This window comes from Magnolia sinica, chromosome 1, assembly GCF_029962835.1.
Source record: "Magnolia sinica isolate HGM2019 chromosome 1, MsV1, whole genome shotgun sequence".
Taxonomy (NCBI): domain Eukaryota; kingdom Viridiplantae; phylum Streptophyta; class Magnoliopsida; order Magnoliales; family Magnoliaceae; genus Magnolia; species Magnolia sinica.
Genome location: NC_080573.1, coordinates 10,775,906 through 10,782,267, shown reverse-complemented (window position 1 = coordinate 10,782,267; position 6,362 = coordinate 10,775,906).

Here is a 6,362-nt window from a genome sequence, read left to right as displayed (position 1 = left end):
TCGGGCTAGGGCTAGCTTTAACCTAGCCCTAACCCTGATTAGACCAATGTTAGGGTAAGGTTAAGGCTGACTAGTCCAACTATAGCCCTAACCCAGATTAGACCAATGTTAGGGTAGGGCTAAGGCTGACTAGCCCAACCCTAGCCCTAACCTTGATTAGACCAATGTTAGGGTACTACCCCAACCCTAGCCTTAGACCAAAAGGTCTTGTCCTTAGACTTAGTCTTATGAGCTAGGCCGGGCCAATCTTATACAAGAAAGAGTGAAATGATCAAATATTTTAAAAACAAGCTAATGGATGATCTTTTATTTGTAATCCTTCATCCGCTGTTGTGAGTACTACTATATAAATGGTTTTGATCATTGAATAATGTCTCTAAATTTAAATGACTTTAAACTACACTAGTACATTAAAAGAAAATGAGTCGCTACTAATTTTAAACTGTACAATTTTTTATGCAACTGTGGCCTGTTTGACGAATGGACATTGCCAACAGACTAGGCAGGGCCATGCATCATTGGGCTAGACCCAACTTGGCCCAGGCACCAGGCTAATTTCAAGCCTAGGCGACCCTCAGGCCAGGTTTCACATGGAAACACTGGCTCTACAGGGTTGGCCCGCTACCTATTGCTTCCCTTAATTAAAATGGGAAGAGGGCTGGGTCTCCTTGCCGAGGACAGCTCGACCTGCTTTCACCTTTAGCCAAAAGGGATCCAAGCCGTCCATTGCGGCACACCCAGTGTATCCCTAACATGCAAGATTTGAGCCAGTCATCAGCTGGGTCCCTCTACCAACATTCCATAACCTAAAATCAAGATGGCTCACTCGTCAGATGCACATATAAGTGTGTTGAATAGGGACCGTTGGACATAGGTGTGATGATCCATCCACGTGCACATAAATTCTACACATGTGGTTTAACTGTCCAAACAGTAGGCCTACTATAGATGTGTCATGGCTTAAAAATCACACCGAGGGAAATTCTTGCGGTGCGGTCCATCATTGAAACATATGTACAACCACAAAAGCCCTGTATTAGTGTTTTTTTTTTTTTTTTTTTTTATTTTAATCCATGGTAGCGGAGATGACCTTATAGATGGTTTGGATGGCATATAAACATCAAGGTGGACTATGGGAAAGTTGGGTGTGTTTGGTCAATGGACTTAAATGGTATTGAATTGTATTAGATGGGATTAACTTTGTAACTATATAATGATTGCATGTCTAGAAATATCATGATATCGTGTCCATCCAATTTCATGTTTAGGATAAAATTTTTGCTATTAATAATACAAGATTAAGCAAAATCATGTTTGGTGGACCATAGACTTGTAATCTACAAGCCCAATTCACAATAAAATTCGTTCACTGGTACACATATATAACCAAAATGTCGCTTGTAAGCGGTGTGTATGGATAGACGGCTTGCATAAGCATGTTCATCAATGTAAGTCAAGCATGTGAAGTGGATTTCAAAATCCACAAAAATCCAGGACAAATGTAATTCCATGGGACCAAATGCAATTCTATCTCACCTAATCTCATATATTACCATGTGCCAAACGCATCGTAAGGGAGTGTTTGGACATACGGATTGGAAGTGATTGGATAATAAAATCCCGAGATATGCCAAATGAGCCGAACACACCCGATGAACTTGTCCCGGGATAGAGCAAACCCATGGATCTTAAACCACTCCACTGACATCACCATCAATACCTTAAAATTGATCCCACCCCTCCTATCAATCGGGGCCTAGGGCGTGTTTGGATGGATGAACCGGAAGGCATTGAAAGGTAAAATCTCGGGACATGCCAAACGTGCTAAATAGACACAGTGAACTTGTCCCAGGATATAGCAGTCCCATGGATCTTAAACCAATCCGCTGGCACCACCATCCTTACCTTAGGACAATCTTAAGACAATCCGCCAAACAGACTCGATATAGCAATCCCTGGATATAGAAAGCCATAACAACGTAATTACCGAAAAGCCTCCTAATCCCATTCAATCTGGCCGACGGAAACAGGAGTAGATTTATCAAACATTATAATTCGCCTTTCCGAAAAGCCTTTTGCAGGCGATCAACGTCCCATTTCGCATGGATGACTTTTCAAATCCCTGGCAAATCAATTATCAAATGACAAAAATCTACGGACGCTGGAAGCTGGCCATCTGGTCATGTGTACCGGCCTGCAACGACTGATGGACGTGCACTTCGCGAGACTGCCTACGCGCAGTATATCGAGGCCGCGACTTGCACTGACTGATTGCCACGTGGAAGAAATATACAGCAGATCCACTCCGTCCATCAGGTGAACCGTCACATTTTGACCATGGATTACATTAATCGTTTCAATTTATTATTTACTTGGACCACAAAATAGGGCATCGTGAAAAATCATTAGTAAATACTCTAAAGCCACGAGCTATGCCCCACTTGAGTGTTTGAATGTTCTGATTCTTTTCCAATTCCTTTACATTAGTTTTTCACGTCAGATGAGTGGATTGGATGGAATATACGCTCTATCTTGGATCCCACACACAAATCTGGAAAATTTTAACGGTAGGATTCCATGCCATCTGTTTCCAATGGTGTGGCCCACATGAGTTCTGAGTCGGCCTGATTTTTAGCCACTGAACGAACAGAGTGTCTCTCACGTGATGGACGGGGTAGATCTCACGCACATCAACTCATTAATCCACGTCAGCGAAAGTCACGCCCCATGTGTGACAAGACAGGTGACGCAAGCGTTTTACGTAAGAAAAAGGACATTCCAGCTTTTCGTACTCGACTTTAAGAAAGAGTTCCCCAATGGACGTGTTGGCGAGTACCATATCCATGTCCACGTGGCAATTTCTGTGACATCTGGACCATTCATCAGGTGGGAACCAACGTGAAAATGCCTCTACCCAAAAATCAGATTAGTCGACTCATCAGGGGACCGCCTGTGTATAAAAAGAAAAATGGACGGTTATAAGAAAAAGAACCAACTTTCTACATCCCATGTAAAGCTGCCCCCAATGACCGTAAGACCATTCTTATCTGCGTGCAGGACATGTTTATGGTGGGCCCCACGTAATGGATTGACCCTTATCTTGGGATCGTGCGATGTGATTAGACTTCTTTTCTGGGACGTGGATGTTATTAGATCCACGATTTTAAGAGTCGGACGTGTCCAACACGACTCTCCGAGTCGACTCGGATTCTGTACGATCATCCGGTCCGAGGCTCTGGGAAACGGATTGGCTACTTCCCCTGCCACCAGCCAATGGCTGGTGGTCGGTGCTCTGTGGGCCCCACCATTATGTATGTGTTTCATCCACGCTGTCCATCTATTTTTCTAGATCATTTTGTTCTATGAGACCAAAAATGAGATATATCCCAATCTCAAGTGGGCCACATTACAGGAAACAGTTTTGAATGAACATTGGCCATTAAAAACTTTTTGGGGGCCATAAAAGTTTTGGATCAAGATGATCTTTGTTTTTCAACGGGGTCTGTATGACCTGACCAACAGATTGGATGTCAAATATACAGTACGGTACGCCTTAGGAGGATTTTAATGGTGGATTTCCAATCACTATTGTTTTCCTGATGTGTGGTCCACCTGAGATTTATTTCCCTCTCATTTTTTGTGTCAAACCTAAAATGATCTGTAAAAATGGATGAACGGATTGGATGAAACACATTAATCAAGGTGGGGCCCACAGAGCACCGAGCATCATCCACCGGGCTGGTGGCAGGGGAGTAGCCAATCCGTTTCCCCCGACTCGGGCAAATCCGGCTGACTCAGCTCTGATTGGGACCATAATCCTCCACCCACCTGTTTAACACGCGCATAAAACACCCGAACTCTGTGGGGCCCACTATATTGTGTACGTAACATCCACTCCGTTCATCGGGTGATCTCCTCGATGCTGAGCTCTGGGCCCAAAAATCAGCTAGAGAAACAGCTCAGGTGGACCACACCACCGGGAATAATAAGGATTTGATGTCCATGATAGCTTTGTGTGTAGAGCTAACAATGGAATTTATCTTTCATAAAACCTTTTAACCATGTGTAGCTCAACAGGATGAAGGAAAATAGAAAAGTCAGAGTGTACCAAAACTCAGGTGGGCCACACCAATTTTACAGTGTAATTCCATTGGTTTGGCCCATATATATAAGAATTTTATCCATCCGATCTTTTGTATACTATTAAGATTATGGTTCTAACCTGATTGAGGGAGTGGATGTTACATACGCAATTTGGTGGGCCCACAAAGGTTCGGTGTTCTTACTCGCTAGACCGTAGAAAACACACTGCATGAAAAAGAAGCCGCCATGAAAGAGAGGTTTACTGATTCCACGCAAAATAGGATTGCCTACTGAGTTACTCAGCACGTTTTTATCGTACTGATAAAGCTGACTTAGGACTACTATGAATGTATGTGTGTTATCCATACCGTCCATTCGTTTTTCCAGATCATTTTAGTGGTCGAGTTCAAAATATAAGTAGGCCTGAAGCTCAAATGGACAACACCAAAGGAAACAGTGGGAATCATGACTTCCACTATTGAAACCTTTCTAGGGCTCACAATGATATTTATTTTTCATCCAACCTGTTCATAAGATAACACAGACATTGATGAAGGGAAAAAAACAAATATCAGTTTGATCCAAAACTTCTGTGGGCCCCAAGAAATTTTCAACGGCATAATTTCAATTCACACTGTTTCGCGTGGTGAGGTCCACTTGAGATTTGGATATATTTCATTTTGGGGCTCAAGCTATACAATTATCTGTTAAAATGGATGGACGGAGTAGATAAAATGTTTAAATCAAGGTGGACCCCACAGAGTTTACTCAGGTCGACGCAATCCGCTTTTATTCCACACGCTACAAGGTAATACATGTTTGCTTTCATGCAAGCACACATGCAAATATGAAACACGTGTGTGAAATATGAGATTTCCATCAGGTTGGAAATGATACTTGCAAAGCCATATCATTTCACTTTCATGTGAGACATAACGCATAACGTGTAAAGTAAATTGATGGTAAAATTCTTTTTCTACCCGTTCATTTATTTTTATATGGTGGGCCCATTTCAATTATGGATGAATTGAGTTTCAAGCCAATAGACATAGGGATGTGTTTGTTTTACTTACTGAATCACCAAAGTAAAAGAAATGAATAATAATTATAAATTACTTTACTTATCCGATCACATCAATAACATTTAAATGTAGTATGGTATTATTTATTTATTTATTTTATTTAAGTAAAATTATAAAGATTGTAATTTTATAATGTAAAATTATAATAATTACAAATTTCTTTACTCATCTTCTATTATATCTGAATATGACTCTTAAATTATGTGTTGTAATACTTGCTTAAACAAATATTATTAGATGTTGATGATTACTTGTTTATATTTACCATAGAAATTGACAAAACAATTAGGCCCTAAACAGTATATGGCACTCGTAAGAAATGCACCATCGTGTGGCTACATAAGGCTCCCATATAACGATGTGGGGCCCACTATGATGTGTGTGTTTTTAGCACGCAATTCATTCATTTTTCCAGCTCATTTTAGGGTATAATCCCAAAATTGAAGCATATCTAAAGTTCAAGTGAATCACACCACAGAAAACGACTATTAAAACCTTGATAGGGCCCAACGATGTTTATTTGTTATCTAAAACTATTCATAGGGTCACACACACTTTGATGAAGGGAAAACAAAATATCAGCTTAATCTAAAACTTCTGTGTTCTCCAATAAGTTTAAATGACAGTTGTTCAATTCCTATTATTTTTATGGTGTGGTCCACTTGAGTTTTAGATATGTTTCAATTTTAGGATCATGTCCTAAAATGAGTTAAAAAAATTAGTGAACAATGTGGAAAACAAACTTCATGGTGGCCACACGTGGTGAGCTCCTCACTATACAATCCACATCCTCTACACATGGGCCATATGAAGTAATGAGAATTATTCATTTAATAGACCTCACTTATAAGGATTGGATCATAGTGTTTAAAACCCATTGATGGATCGGTTAGCCCCACAAGAACCTGAAATTGATGAAAATGAAGAAATAATGACTCACTCAAAAAGTAAAAGTCTATTATTTATGTGGTTGAGAATTTATGATCCACTCAATTTCTTCCATTGTAGTCGATAGGGGTCCACTAGATGAACCAACAACTTTAGGTAACCTTTCAGACTACTAAGGTAAATCATCTTTTAAGCTTTTACCTCCCTCACATGCATATGCAAAGGTGGACCCACAACATCTTTGTGTATTGCACACTTGTTTTCAAGTATGATAAATGGGGACCATGTTTTAATAACCTAGGCCATCAA